Genomic DNA, 16,613 nt, shown 5'->3' on the forward strand with positions numbered 1-16,613 from the left:
GCTGGATTCTGGGCATACCCTTGGTCTGCTGAATGCATTTGAGAAGACACAGAGCTGTAAGGCCTGGAATCCATTTTGGGGTATTGAATCCTATGGTCCTAGAGCCAAAATGCTCCCAGCTCTCTATGCTAACAGCCTTAGAAGTAATGCCCAGACCAAAGTGAACAGGAAAAAATTACAGCAGATTCTTGTTTCTTTATGGCACTCTGGCAGTATCAGTTTATATTCTCCCATGCACTCGGTGGGGAAAAAACAAAGGGTTTTCTATTATTCTTTTCCTTCCAACCAGTCTTCATCTCCAAACTCACAATCAATCAACACATCAATCATGAATCTTACTGCCAATGAAATGAAGAACATATTTTCCTTTTATAATCAAGCTGTATGGTCTAGTGGTTAAAACTACATGTTTTGGAGTTAACTGCATCTGAGTTTGATTTGAGGCAAATTACTTGAATTCTCTGAGAGTCCATTTCCTCATCTTTAAAATGGGGTAATGAGGGTGATTGCCTCACCATGCTGTTGTGAGGATTACATGATAAAATGCAGAAAAGTGCTCAGAACAGGGTCTGGAATTTGGTAATCATTCAGTAAGTATTAATTTCTACAGTGTTTCAAAAATATTGGCAAGGGGGTCTTGGCAATAAAGAAATGTATCACTGGGAAGTTGTGAGAACCTGGCCAGCCCCCAGATTGGAAACCCTGCATGCAGCCTAATGTCAAAAACAAACAAACAAAAAAACAACAACAACAACACACAGAAAAAGAAACCCAGGAGGTGTTTCAGCAGAGGTTGTCCTTCCCAGCATATCTTCCTCTGAGTCAAGATCCATAACGCCAGGAGCAGGACTGGCTACATAATTTGCAGGGCCCAGTGCAAGATGAAAATGAAGGGTTTCTTGTTCAAGAAGTATTCAGCATTTCACAATGGCAGCGGCAAAGCATGAAACCAAGTGTGGAGTCCTGCTGAGCCCAGGACCCTGTGCGACTGCTCAGGTTGCATGGCCTGAAGCTGGTCCTGGCAAGGAGTGAGGAGGTGTGCTGAGAAGGGCGGACTTGGCCCTAGGAAAGCAGTGCTGGTTTTGTAGCCCAAGAGCCCCACTCACGTATACCCTCATGGTATCCCACACCGCGACACCCATTCTATAAACCTGCTTCACACTGTGTGGAGGCGGGGCAAGCAAGTGGCCGCTCATCTGTTTAGTTTTATGGCTGCCAAAAGCAAGGCCAGCATTTTAAGGCCACGGTGCAAGATAAAATTTACAGGCTCTTTCCTGTGCAGTGTGCTTTACTGAGGGTTAATCTCGGTTTATTAGAGGAGTAGCAAGGACATGTGAAAGACGCCTTGGAAGGGCTCCATGTCATCGCAGCCTTGACTCCTAATAAAACGGGCTGTCCCCACCAGTCCCTGGCACACCTTCCCACAATACATCAGCCCAAGGAGGCAGCAGCAGGCTCCCTGCCAGTCCCTCAGCACTCACTTCATTTCTGTGGCTTAAACACCAGTACAGCCTCCCCCTAGAGCTTCCAGGCCTTGCATCAGATTCCTGGCCTGGAATTGAAGGGAGCAAGGGCTTTGTGGGAAAATGTGCTGGGAGAAGGGGGAGAGGCTGCAAGGAAGAGAGGATGAGAGAATGAGACTGGGCAGAGCAAGTTATTAATCAACACACAGCTAAGCAAATCTCCTTGCCAAGAACACGCACTCACTCCTAAGCTGCCAAAAGCCCTGATGGAGGAGTTGCTATCTGAACTCCAAGCAAGTGTTCTCTCATGCAGTTAGTTAGAGCAATTAAAAACAATATGCATGTTTCAGCAATCATGCATCACATGATCCAAAGTCCTTTCAAATGCCAGTGATTGATGATGCATTGGTTCATTTGTGTAACATGAGGGATGATGGCTTTTCGGTTCTCTAAAGAATGAGGTTCTCTCCTCCATCTTATCTCAAGACCTGTACAAATAAAGAAATGTTCCTGGGCCTTCTCATGTCATTTTGACACCTGAAATGAACGGACACGGTCCAGCGCAATTCATCTCTTCTTCAAATCCTTTGTTGCAACATCCAAGGGATTCAACTGTGCAGCTGAGTCAGTGAGCGGTGTGTGCTAATCCAGGTTTACAGGGGTCTGGGACCTAGGTGTGTGATCCTGCGTTTATGTGCCTTGGAAATTTTTCTCCAGCGTGCTGTGCAGTCTGTGTGACACAGACTTGGGAAAAGGTTCGTGTGTCAATGACACTTGCTATGAAATAGGTCTCCAAGGCCTCTGTGTGGGAAGGACAGCAGGAACTAGTGGATGGGCAATGGAGAGTGGTCACTGGAACTGTGCTTGCTGCTGCTTCCACCTTGCCATTTTGTCTCTGAAGAACATGCAGGGGCTTTTTACAAATTTTCATTCCCGCCAAGATGAGGAAGGTGAACATTTATGAGTCTTTAGGGTTTACAAGTTCTGGTTTGTTTCTCTGTTCATTTGATAGAAATTCCTATCTTGAAAAATATTTTAAGAGAGTTTTGCTCCAAAGAGTCTTACTTCCTTAACACAAACATTTGTGGTTAACGTAGATTCCGTAACCCCCTTAGAACTCTTCCGAATAAAGATGCTCAAGACCATGGATAGGATGAACATAGGAAAGATTTTACTTTTAAATAATTCTGTGACTGAAAGCTCTTTAATAACCCCCCGGATGGGACAGTACTGGGAAAACAACTTCTGTGGATTGATTTGAACATCCAACAATTAAATCCTGTAATTTATAGTTACACTAGAAATATTTTTTTCCTCCAAGCGAGAGACTAATGTCAAAACCACTAACCCCATAATCTGTTAAAATATAAATGGTGATAAAAATTTATCATAAGGAACACAGTGAGTAGCAAAGGTTGTTCAATCCAGCTACCCAGAGTGATGGTAAAGTTGACCAATCCCAGGAAAGAAGATGGGTGCTTGGGGAGGGGCTGGGCTGGGCTGGGCCTCATGGGCGCCCTGTACAGTCAGCTTTTTTGATCTTGAGGTTGGTTGGCCCCTGGAACCAATCATTTGCAGGGTGAGCAGGGCAGAGCCAGGCTGAAGGGTATTTTATTGATGGGTTTACTATACATTTATTTACTCTAGCATGTAATGATGAACGTTTTGATGATGTATGGTCTTTTGATACTATAAGCATTGTTAAAATGAATTTACACTATATGGATACCTTTGCACACTTTTTGAATTTATAAATCCTTTAAAGAGCCAAATTCTTGAGGAGTCAATGGAAATGCGCATTTAAAACTGCCAATTAGCCTTCCAAAGGGTGGTACCAATTTATACACTTGCCAGAATTTTACGAGAATACCTATTACTTCACACACCTGCCAACACAGCATGCTATTCAACTTTTTGATTGTGATTCATCTGGTAGGTGAAAATGACATCTCAGGTTAGTAATAATTTGCATTTATTTTCTTATGAGTAAGGTGGAGTATCTTTTTTATAAGTGAAAAGGCCGTTTTGTAATTTGGTTGTTTTCGCAAACTCAGTTCATCCTCTTTGCCCTTTTTATTGTTTGGTTGCTGGTCTTTTTTTTACAAATTTTCAAGAGTTCTTTATATATGAAGAAAATTATCCTTTTGTCTATCATATGTGTTGCAAATACTTTCCCCAATTTCTCACTCGTTTTGTTCCCTTCTTGTTTTTTCTTTTTTTATGTACTAGTTAGTTATTTTGCAGTGCAGAAATTTAAGAATTTTATGTGCCAACATTTTCAAGCGTACTGAATGTGCTGATTTTTCAGAAGGCTGTGAGAACACTGTGGGATAATATACTGGGAAATGCCAGGCATCCAATGCCTGCATACACAACCTTGGTGTGTCTTTCTGCCCTTAGCGTGTTTTCCTCAAGATAGTACTTCCCAGAAACACCTGGACAGGGCTTCAGTGCATCTGCCATTTCATATACCATCCATGGCATTCAGCTGCCTTAGATTGGGTTTCCCGAGAAACAGACTCCAAGGAGACACTTTATGTGCAGGAAATTCATTGGGGATGCTCTCAGCATTCACGAGAAAGAGGGAAGCAGGGCAGAGGAAGAGCTGAATTGTGCTGCAGTTACAACCAAAGCCCCAGCCACAGGGAGCTCTGGAGCTGGGATGGTTTTTCAGAGATGTCCCAAATAAGGCAAGGAGGAAGGGGCTTGGACGTCACACAGACCTGTTAGTGGGGGGGGGGGGAGGTTGGGGGAACTACTCCCAGGGAGGGGAGGGACCCTTGGGCATGGCAACTCACTTCAGCTAAGAATAATTCCCTAAGACAGACCAGGCTATGAACCATCTGCCAGTAACACTCCCAGCAACCGGACAAGAAGTCCTTGGTCTGAAGGGAGGAGCTGGTGACACACCCACTGCTCCCTCCACAAGCTACTTAGCTGCCCACCTTCAACGCAAATCTGGTCTGAGAGGCCCTCAGGCCTCAGTGCTTTGCCAACTTGTGCTCCCTTCAGTTCTGAGTGGTTAAAATACCTTTTTCATGACATGAAGGAAGGGGCAGTAGCATGGTCACTGGCCCGAGTGACCGTGTTTTCCTCCCGTCTCCCCCTGGGTCTTTATGATTCTTTGACACCTTGCACAGAGATGTGAAACTGCAATGAAAAGCTCCCATGCTTGCAAATAAAGTGAACCAGACACAGCAATTAAAGAGATGAATATGGCTGCAAATTTAGGGCTTTTAGGAGATTTGGGCTTATGTGTTTCAGCAGTGAAAGGAGGAGAAACAGGATTGCATTCAATTAGCCCGAGGTCCCAGGAGGCCTCCGCCTTTCCATGCCTGTTACCCGCTGAACGCCATCGCCCCGCTGAGCTGGAAGCTCCTTTCTGGACAGTTTGATAGGCATTGCGAATCCTCTCAGAGGACCCTTTTCAGAGCCCACAATAGCATGCCTAGCAAAACATCAGCACATGTTCGTAGTACCATTTCCTTCTTTAGGGCTGCTGGCTCTTCCTGGAATTGGGTTTTCCTGGTGCTTGCTTTGGCTCCAGGCCACCAGCTGCTCCTGTGCCTGGAACAGGATGTAGAACAAAGAGGGGGTTTGTAGCAGATGCGGCCAGTGCCCTCCCTGTCTCACCTCTGCAGGCACTCCTGTGGGTTCCCATGGCCTGGCTCCGTCCTCAGAGTTAATGACCCTGGAAGAAGCTCCCATTCAGGAACTGGGGGTAAATACCCAGTTTCCTTGCCCCTGGAGTGGGGACAACTCTGAAAGGCTGTATGCAGTCACCCAGGGGCCCCATTGGGATCCAGTCCCACTTGCTCACAGTGAAAAGCTGAGCATTAACACACTGTTCTGGCTTGCTTCCTTCCTTTACCCACTTCACTCCCACTTTGCTGTTTCCTGGGATCACTTCCCAACTCAACTACTAGCGCTCAAATCCTTATCTGCCAGAACCAGGCAAGCTTCAAGGTGTTAAAATTGCCAGGAGAGGGGTTCCATCTGCGAAAAATCATGTTCAGAAGTGTGTGTCCGTCTTCTCCTCCATCTTGTCCATCCAAAGGGAAAACAAATCACCAACCCAAAACAAGAAAACAAGAACAATGGCAGCAATAAAAAACCAGCGACACCTGTTATGTTGTCACAGAGGGCTTGTCCTAATTGTGTGGATTGGTCTTTGCACATGTATTAGTTCTGACATGGCTGGCTTCCAAAGCTACTTTGCAGGCAGGATTCCAGCCATCCTGCCTACTGATTCTTAACTTGCAGTTTGCATGATCTTCCTGATTCTTGACATTACATCAGCACATTGTCTGCCCAAAACCCACTGGGATTGGAGGGCAAGGGCGCCTTTGATGAGGGGGTCCAGAATTATTTCCAGCCATGGGAGCTGGGTTCTGAGGAACTGCATCTAATTTTGAATGTGCAGTTATTTTCTCTATGTCCATATCAATACTCGGAGCTGATAAAGATTAAAATGGGGGAAACAGGGCTTGAGAGCTTTACAACTCCTACTGGAGTTGCAGCGTATTTTCCTATCTGTCCTTTTGATTGGAAATTTAAGTCATCTCACATTTCAGGAAATTGGTAGCCTCATAAGATAGGGAATCTGACAGTTTATAGCTCAATCTGTGTCTTGCTGTCTTTAAAGGAAAGGTAGTAAAAATTGAAATTAAGGAAAACAGATAAATACCACAGTCCTCTGATGGTGCATTTTGTAATTATCACATCTGCTGCAAAGCGCCTGAAAAATGGCTCTGGAAGGCTGCCTGAGCTGCAGAATGGCTCATCCGGTGAAGAGGGGCTGGGCAGGAAAGGATGCAGGATAATGAGCTTTTTACACTAGAGTTTAACCTTGCATCCACGAGTACTGCTGGTCCTTTCTCCTTTTTGTTTTTGCTGCAGTTGCTCTGCATGGGTCAAAGCAGGTGAGAGTCCCTTCCCTCCACGCCCTCATCCTGGATTGCCATGTCACAGCCCAGGAAGGAAACGGACAGGAACAACAGTTCGTAGCCTGTTGTGTGCACGCTGGTGAGAGAGAGGGGAGGGAGAAGACAGAGAAACAGAGCAGCAGGTCTGACTTTTTAAAGTTACCATTTGCTTTGGTCTTGGATCCTTGGCGGGTCAGGAGGATCAATAAAAAATTCAAGGTTTAATTATAGTAGTAGACATTGTAAAGATAATCATGAGAAGATATTAATTAATTATAAAATAATGGTTAAATTGATTATGTGCCAGGCACTGTGCTTAGCACTTTATGTGGAATATTTCTTCCCTACTAACAACTTTCAGAGGTAGGTATTATTATTATTATTATTATTATTATTCCCATTTTAAAGATGAGTAAATCAAGGTTTAGTGAGAGCACAGAACTTCCTAGTAAAATCAAGGTGATTGGCTTCACCTGCTGTGTTCTGATTACGTTAGAGCGTTAGAGCGTGTCCTCTAGCACAGCTTTTCCCGACCAATGGAGAGAATGGAGAATGAGCCCCTTCCTTCCTCCTTCCTGGCTGCGCTTTCCTCCACCATCCAGACTCTTAGAATCCTCTCCTTCACTCCCATCTATCCCACTTGTTGACAAGTCCTTTCTGCTCATTACGATATCTGTAGCTCACGATGTTTGACAAGCAGCTTTTCTCAGGGTCTGTGTTTTCACCTGGACGACATACTTAAACCAAGGAGCTCCAGGGACCAACCCAAGGTACTAGGGGAGGACTGTGTGTTGCGGGGGAGGGGGATGGTTGGAAGACTGCAGCTTTGTATTGGTTGGGTTCCTCCATAAGCAAACTCAGAGTCAGCAAGGAAAGAGGTGAAGGAGGCTCTGACAGTGGATTGGGGGGGAAAAAGCAGGGATGGGGAGGCAGACACTGAAGCTGACTTTAGCAAGCTGCTACCTGTGTGGGCTACTGGGGCCTCCTCCCCACTGTGGAAACCTGGTGGACATTTGTTCTAAGGGAAGTGCATACGCCTCAGAATTGTCCTGTTAGAGGGACAAGGAAACTGACGTGTGTTTATACACTACTCCCTCTGTCATTGGTTGAGGGCGGCTGGCTTGGGGAGTGTTAATTCTCTGTGTTTTCTGGTCTTCCAAATAGGCAAGAGAGCAGGCTTCCATGGTTAGAGAAAACCTTGCAGGCAGAGAAATGCAGGTGCTAGCACTTGGAAATGAGGCTGGAAGTTTCTGGCATGAAAAGGGCAAGGGAATGTGGGCTGGCACTTGGGTACAGCCTGACCTACAACAAGCGTTCTTGGATTCCTTGAAACCATAGTCTCTAAAGATGAGAATTTCATCCTGAATGACATCCCACTTAGGCTCATGTTCACCAGCATGTTTTCCCTTTCAAGGTGCAGATAGTTAAAAGAACAAAGTGATACTGGATCTAAGTTGGGCGCTGCTCAGAGTGAGTGAGTGAGTGAGTGAGTGAGTGAGTGAGTGAATGTGTATGTCTGTGTCAGGGTGGTGACGGTGCTTACATAACTGTCTATTTAAACACTAGAGGAAATAATGAACAATTATATCAGTTTTGTGTGGGTTAGGTATTTTCTATAGCTTCCCTTTTCTTCTTAAGAAGCTTTGATTTAAAAGCTAAGATCCTATTACTGCTTCTGAGTCTTTATATAATACATTTGAAATTGTCTACTGCTCTGCATGACAGTAGCCAGTTCTAGGTCTTCTACTTTTTAAAGCACATAGTTATTCAAGTGCCAGTGATACAGGGTCTTTGTGTGTTACCCTAGATGATGACTTTAAATGATAGTTACAGCACTTTCCCCTACTCATTCTAATGATTCCTGTGTGAGATAAATGGGTAGCAAGCATTCTGTACAGAGAACTTTGCAGCCTCCATGTGCAATCCAAATGATTTTTTAAAGAAATAAAATAACTAATTCATTCACTAAACAGTTGGTTCTGGAAAGAATAATTATTTGGCTGAATTTAAAGGTTCCCTGCAAATTAATGTATGTGGGGTGTGTATGTGTGTATGTGTGTGTCGGTGTATATGGATATCAGCCATCATTATCAATTAATAAAAAACAGGCATCGGGACAGTTTCTAAATAGTATGTTTTTACTGGATATCTGTGGGTCATCTGTGGGGTATGGGGAGGATTGGTCTCTCCAAAACCCATCTTCTTTTGTGTGAATTTCCCCAATGTGTGTGTACTTGTAGCCTGGTCTTCCCTCCCCCACCATCTAAGAGCCAATGTTGTCACATGAGCCAAGCTGGGCCAATCAGAAGCTCCAGCTGATTTCAGCCTTGAGCCCACAATGCAAAGAGAAAGTCTGGTGCACATGTCCCAAGGGAGTTTGGGGGCCAAGGGTGATGGTGTGTAAACGGTGACAACAGTCACAGCAGTAGCATCCAATTACGATGGAGTTCTGGCAGATTTTGTGTTTCCTGTTTCTTGGCCCTCTGGAGTTACCTCTATTTATTCATTTAAAAAGTATGTATCGAGAGCCTGCTCTGAGCCAGCCACTGTTTTAGATGCTAGAGCTACAGTAGTGTATAAAACAGATAGAGTCCCTGGGATAGTTTGTAAAAATATCTGCGAATTCCTCTCCCTGCATCTAGGACCTTGCAAATTGATATTATAGTTCCTTCCCATAGAATCTATTTTTCTTTCCCTTGGATCTGGGTTGGCTAGTGGGACTGTCACAAATGTGATTCACTTAGAGGCATGAATAGCAGTTGCACATTGGAAGCCTGACCACCATATGAGCAAGCCCAAGCTAGCCAGCTAGAGGTCACATGGGAAAAAAACAAGACAGTCCAACCAAGAGGCAGTCCACATTCTGCTCACCCAGTTAATGAATGCAGATGTTTTGGGTAAGCTATAGCCAAGATCAACTGAGCCTGCCCCGGACCGGAGGACCTCCCAGCTGAGCCCAGTCCAAATAGCCAAATTATAGAGTTACAAGCTAAAGAAATGGCTGCTGTTCTTAACCACTCAGTATTGAAGAGGTTTACTACTCAGCACGAGTCAACTGACATGGTCTCTGTCCTTGGGGTGTTTACATTCTACTGGGGAGAGATAATCTATAAGAATATATACCATAATCTCAACTTGTGAAAACTGCTATAAAATTTTAAAAAGAGAAAGGGGGTAGAGCTCACAGGGAAGAGTATTCTGAGAAACATCCTTGAAGTGACAGAGTGAACTTTGTGCAAACCTGGAGACCAGGTGTTTCAGAGACGGGGCAATAAGGGCCGGCAGTCTGAGGCAGGAGTGTGTGGTGCATTCGAGGGAGAGTGAGAAGCCAGTTGTGAATCTAGAGAAAGAAGGTAAGAAATGAAGTACGGGAGACAGCCAGGAGACAGCAATGACTGCAGAAGACGGAGTGATGAATCCATATTTTCAGAGTAAAAGAATCTGCCAAGACATTGGGTGTCTGAGCACCACCTATGCGTGACCAGCTCAAAGGGAAATGACCAGGGAGGCACAATGGGCAGGTTAAGCCAATCGGATGAGTGTGGAAGTGGCATTTGAAAGGGAGGAGGAGGTAGTGAAGTAATTATAAAAAGGAGAATGTAAAAAAAAATACCAGGGGTGCCAGAAAAAGGTATACATGTGACTTGTATTTATCTTTTGTTATTGGTATGTATCAAATATTACAATTTTAATACAATTTTTCCTTTTCTTAAAATGTGTATACATTTTTTTGGCACCCTCTGTATAATGGACAAATAAGTTTATTTCTATACCATTAACTCTTTTTTCCCCATATACAAATTATTAACTTGGTGAATTGTTTTCCCCCCACAAAACTTTAAAACCCCAGACTCGCTGTCCCTTGCTGACACGCTTTTACATTCTTCCCCTGTGTCTTCTTATGCAGTGATAGGTGTCTACCAAGGGACACTGTTTGTCATTTTAGCCCAGGCATAAACTAATTAGGAAGATAAATCTGTTACACGAGAGAATTCTTTTACTCATTCTAAATCAAACTGAAAGTTTTTGGTTTTTTTAAAAAAATTATCCAAGTTATTGCATTCTCCCACTTTGAGAGATTGTACTGAGTCTTCTGCATTGTTTTCAAGTTAAAATTATAAACAGAAACAATTAGTACAGTATACACATCAAGTAGTACAGTATACGCAATAGTGAGTTCACATGTGTCAGAAGTTCAGGTTTGCATGGGTAGCCTCATTTGTCCAAGAATACTTCAAGCCTGAATCCCAATATCATGTAGTTTTGTGACATAGTAATGTACTAAAGAATACCCTGGTTTTCTAAAGTGGTTGATCCACTTTGACCATTCCCTGGTGATGTACGATACTTGGCACCACGTGACATTTGAGGGCCACGGGATATATACAGAGTGGTTTGTGAGAGAGCATGCCAAGGGTCAGAGCTGGTGGCCTGTGTCTAAGCACAGTACAAGGCAAGCGACCCAGAGTGGTTATCTGAAATTAAACGTGCGAGCCACAAGATTGGGCTCCATGGAAGACAAGAAAAGGGGGACGAAACAGTGGGTTGAAGGGCAGCCTGAGGAGAATGGGGGTCAGTAAATAGGTCCTCGGTAGATAAGGTGTAATGAAGGAGTTGGAGGGGCTAGAGGGGACCAGGGAGGCTTTTCCAGGGGAGAAAATGTGAATGTGAGTATAGATGAGCTGGGTCTCTCCTACTGCCTGAGGATTGTTCAGGAGAAGCTACGGTAGGAGGGGGCAGAGAATTTCCAGCCTCACTGTCCTCAATGGAGAACACATTTGGGACAGTTCTGTCACACTAGATGGCTGTGGACACACTGTGATCATGCCCCAGATGCTGTAGGTCAGTGGCCAGGTACATCGTTTCAGCTCAAAAGCTTCTATAGACAGATTGTCCAATAGAACTTTCTGCGATGGTGGAGATGTTCTGTACCTCTGTGGTCTGTCAGCGTAGCCACCTGTGGCTGTTGAGCACTTGAAATGTGGCTAATACCACTGAGGAGCTGAATTATAAATTTTATTTAATTTTAATTAATTGAAATGAGAGTTTGAATAGCCCCCCCATGTAGCTAGTGGCTACCAACCCTGTTAGACAGCACTATTCTAGAACATTTGCTTTCAGAGCCTCTGCCCCTGATCTGGTGATGGGAATACATATTATGGGAAGTTAGGGGTGCCCTGAAAGCAGAGATTTCATCTGTTTTATTCTAAGATCTAGAACGAAGCCTGGCACAGGGTAGGTGCTCAATACAGACTTGCTGAATAAATTAATAAGAGAGAAGGGCAACCAATCACGCTTAATGCTCTTAGATCAATATTTATTTCCAAAGTTTTTCTAAATTGCTACCATCTTGGTTCCCGTTATGGGGATGGCTCCCTGATCTAGCATGATCTGCGTTGCAATTTCTCTTTGAAAGCCCCTTGCTAAGGACAGGACCAAGACAGAGAGTGGCCATCGTTTCTTCAGGTGATTCTCCTGCTTCAGGCTTAGTTGTTACATACTTTAAAATGGTATATTATTCTTTGCAAAGTTTATAGAAAATAATATAATTGAAAAACTAAGCTGATACATTGCAAATTCTCTCCCCCTTCAGAGGATCATGGTATAGTTTTTTACCATGTGAAATTAGCCACAACAATGACCATTGATTAAGTACCTACTAAGTACCTACTATGTACCTATGTATCTAGGTATAAAACTAGATACTTCATAAATAGTATTTCTAATTCTTACAACAATCCTGCAAATAGAAATTTCTGACTCCGTGTTGCAAATAAGGCAGCTAAGACTCAGTGATATTTAATTTACTTGTCCAAGGTCACACAACTTCAAGTAGTTGAACTGTATGTTCCCCAAAACCCATGCATTTTCTCTGTACCACATTGACTCAAAATGCTGTCATTGCATCCTTCGAGGTGCCCAAGAGAATAGGGATGTAGAGAAGAAATAAAGTTTACTGCAAATTGCTTGTTTCGTGAATATGTAACTCTGAAGAAGGCAACCCATTATCTTAACAGGTTTCTTCTTCTCCTAGCCCAAATTTAATTATGCACACCGTACAGAAATGACAGCTACCTGAAGCGTGGACCTGCCCAGTGGAAGAAAATAGTATTTATCCTAGATGATGAATTGCCCCACATAAGTAATAAATCTGAGAGAGCTTTGTGATGGATAACTACTGAGAAGAAAGATATGAGTTTCCATTGGGAAGCTGGAGGAGGGGGTGGATAATTATTGTGGTAAAGTTTATTTATATTGCCACTTTGGGCTTTTATGTAAATCCTAAAAGCCACATCTCTGGAGCTGGAAACCTGGAAGGAAAACAAAAGAAAATGTTGTCCTATTTCTAGCTAAGTGGTTACTAACGTGACGGCCACCCGAGTCATTCTCTTTTCAGAAACACTGAACATAGTGAGTTGCAATCAGAAGTGGGGGATGAGCGTAGAGTCAAGACACTGTCTTGTCCCCTCCTTTCTGCTACCTTGCTGGGAAGTGGTGGTGAGTTTGTCTGAGGAGAGCTGAGCAAGGACAGTGCTTTGCCTCACTTTCATTAAGACTTAGTCCACAGAGACCAAGACGCTATGCAAAGTCAGACTCCAATGGCCCTTGTTGGAGAAGAATTAAAGATGGTTAAGAAAGAGGAGACCTTAAGGTCACAGGTCCAGTTCTTTCTTTCATATGAATTAGAAAGCATGTCAGAGGGGCGGAATGAGTTGTCAGAGGACAGCAGGCCAGTCTCCAGAATCCAAGTGCAGCCTTTTTTGAACAACATCACTCTTAGTAACCAATCTGCCCATGGCTCTGCTCCCATTGCCTCATTCCCTTCACCCCGGCCATAATTTTTGTCATGCTCTTTATTTTTCTCAACACTTTCCTGGAGGCATAATTATCCATGGGTTTATGTCCTAAAGAAATGCTTCTGTGCCATTTGTCATCATCACTATCTTCCTAATCGCTGACAGCCCCCAGCCCCTAGCTGATCTGTCATTTAGAGACTACAACTGTGTGATGTGCCTGCTGAGATGTGTTGATTGCAACATTTTATGTGGAGGTAGCTTGTGCCATAGAACTCTGGGAGGCTTCTGGAAGAGGGGTAGGAACCCCGGTCACAGTGGTCATTGTATCTAACATTGAGCACTTAGCATGTTAGACATTTTAAGTGCATTGTCCCCTTTAATTCCCAAATTATACCTATGAAATGGCTATTGGTACTACCTGCCTTTTCTGAAAAGGAAACTGAAACTGACTCAGTTTCAGTTGGAAGCTGGTGCTAGAGTGAGGAGTGAAAGTCCATGTTTCTGCCTGGGCCTGTTGGCGTCACACGCTGGACCTCTCCTCCCTCCCAGGGCCCCTTCTGACTCATTGTCCCCTGCTCCCAAGGGAGCGTGGTAATTCAGGAAGTCTCCACGGGCAAATGATCAGCGCGTCTGTAGCTGTGCCTTAGACTCTACCATGAATTTCTCACCTCAAGTTAAGCTTTGCTCTGTCTATACACCCTCTTTAAAATGCCAAGATATGTTCCCAGATCAGAAACAAGTAAGGTCTTGGAAGTTCATTGCTATTTGGCATTTGAAGTACACTTTCCCGTCAAATCATGGTATAAACACTGGTCAGATTCCCATACTGGCCTACCAAGCCTTCATCTTTTAGCCCTAATGTAACTCTCCTTTAGTACTAGTACTATTGTGATGCTATTTCAACTCCATTTAACCACTGTCTAAACATTGTGTCAGTGGAAAATTGGGTGAGTTTCAATATAGCATGCCAGACACACATCCTTATCCTTTCAACAGTGGGGCTGGGGACTGACGACCCGGTCTTCCCCGAGAGTGACAATGGGTACCCCTGGCCCTGGCCCCGATAATGGGAATTCATGGCACAGAGCCCTGGCTGCACTGGGGTTTCCAGCCTTGGTGGAGGTACCGAGGAGAACTTGCTGCAGGCTGCTGTGAATGGAAACATTTAGGGAGGGAGGGTCTTGGGAAAATCAATCGAAAGCCAAGTGCCGAGTCCCAACTCTATAATCTGGCAAAATTTAATAAAAATTAAGCAATACGTCCTTTTGACCCAATAGTCTCTGCAGGAATCTAGCCTCAGAAATAAAAGAATAAAATAAGAACACACACACACACACACACACACACACACACACACACACACGCAGTTTCTTGGTAGTACAATCTAGAAAACAATGTAAATGTATATCAACAGGCAATTAAATCATGGTACATGTTTGATATGGAATATTATGCACCAATTTATATTCCAGTTAGATTTGGGGGTATGCCTATGAGGTATTGTTAAAAGGGGGGGGGGGAACACCTGTAGGATAATATGTATCTTCAATGTCAAATTTTATAAAATGACACCAACAACAACCAAAAGCAAACAGAAAGACTCTGCCCTCTCTGCATATATGATGTAGAATTTGTGTGAGAGGCGAGAATCAGGTGGTGTGACTCAAACCAGGGGTCAACATCGGTGGCCTCAAGGAAGAAGTGGCAGAGAGGATTATAGGTTTTATTTTCTTTGTGCCTCTTCGGCTTATTTCACATGTTTTGGAAGTACATGTTGCTTTTTTTAAAAAAAACATTTTTATTAAAAAGATATTTAGCATACAATATTATATCAGTTTCAGGTATACACAATAGTTACTCAACCTTTATATACCTAAGGAAGTGATCACCTTAAGTCCAGCGTCCATCTGACACTATACCGTGCTATCCTAATATTATTGACTATATTCCCTATGCTGGACATCCTCATGGTTGATTTGTTTTATACGTAGGAATTTGGACCACTTATTGCCCTTCACCTTTCCCCCCTTTTTAATTGTTCAGTTACAGTTCAGTATTATTCAATATTATTTTATATTAATTTCAGGTGTATAGGATATGGTTAGACATTTATATAATTTAAGAAATGATCCCCCTGACTAGTCTAGTACCCACCTGGCACTATACATAGTTACTAACATATTATTGACTATGTTTCCTATGCTTTACTTTACATCCCCATGACTGTTTTGTAGCTACCAATTTGGACTTCTTAATCCCTTCACCTTTTTCACCTTGCCCCCCAAACCCTCTCCCATCTATTACCCTGATAAATTAGTACCCATCTGACACCATACATAGTTATTACAGTATTATTGACTATAATCCTTATGCTATACCCTACCTCCACATGACTACTGTGTGACAACCAATTTGTACTTCTTAATCCCTTCCCCTTTTTCACCCATCCCCAAACCCCCTCTCATCTGGCAACCAACAAAATGTTCTCTATATCTATGAATCTGTTTCTGTTTTGTTAATTTATTTTGTTCTTTAGATTCCACATTTAAGTGAAATCACATTGCATCTGTCTTTCTCTGTCTGACACTCCACTCAGCACACTACTTTCCAGGTCCATCCATGTCACCGCAGATGGCAAGAACCCATTCCTTTCCTGGTTGAACAATATTCCATTGTATGTATGTACCCCCTCTTCTCTATTCATTCTCCTATCGATGAACATCATGGCCGCTTCCACATCTTGGCCATTGTAAACAATGCTGCAATGAACATATGGATGCACATGTCCCCTTGATGTAATGTTTTGGGTTTCTTTGGATAAATACCAGAAAATGGGATTACTGGGTCCTTCTTGATCTCTTGTTATAGCCTTTGCTTTAAAGTCTGTTTTGTCTGGTATAAGTATTACTACCCAGCTTGTTTGTTTATTTCCATTTTCATGAAATAACTTTCTCCACCCCTTTACTTTTAATCTGTGTGTGTCTTTTGATCTGAAGTGAGGCTCTTATAGGCAGAATATGTAAAGGTTTTGTTTTCTTATCCATTCATCCTCCCCCTATGTTTTTGATTGGAGCATTTAATCCAGTTACATTGAAAGCAATTATTGATAGAAATGTAGTTATTGCTATTTTATTATTCATATCTTTTATCTGTGACTGGCCAGGGAGTACCTGGTAGGAGCTACAAAGTGATCCACAATTGGCTGCTGCCTGTGCTGTGTTTGGAGGCACGTGGGAGAGGTCACGCTGCAAACCAAGGATGGCTGCCACCAATACTGGGTCTGGGATAGCTCCACAAAAAGCCAGGACACTTTGAGGCCTGCTACCACCTGCCGGCTCCCAGAAGGTTCAGGGCTGATAAAGCCTCCTGCAGTACGCAAGTTAGCTGAGTCAGCAGGATTCAGCAGTGGAGCTCACCAGGCCACTCAG

This window comes from Rhinolophus sinicus, chromosome 3, assembly GCF_057876585.1.
Source record: "Rhinolophus sinicus isolate RSI-liver-muscle chromosome 3, RSI-T2T, whole genome shotgun sequence".
In the NCBI taxonomy this organism is placed as follows: domain Eukaryota; kingdom Metazoa; phylum Chordata; class Mammalia; order Chiroptera; family Rhinolophidae; genus Rhinolophus; species Rhinolophus sinicus.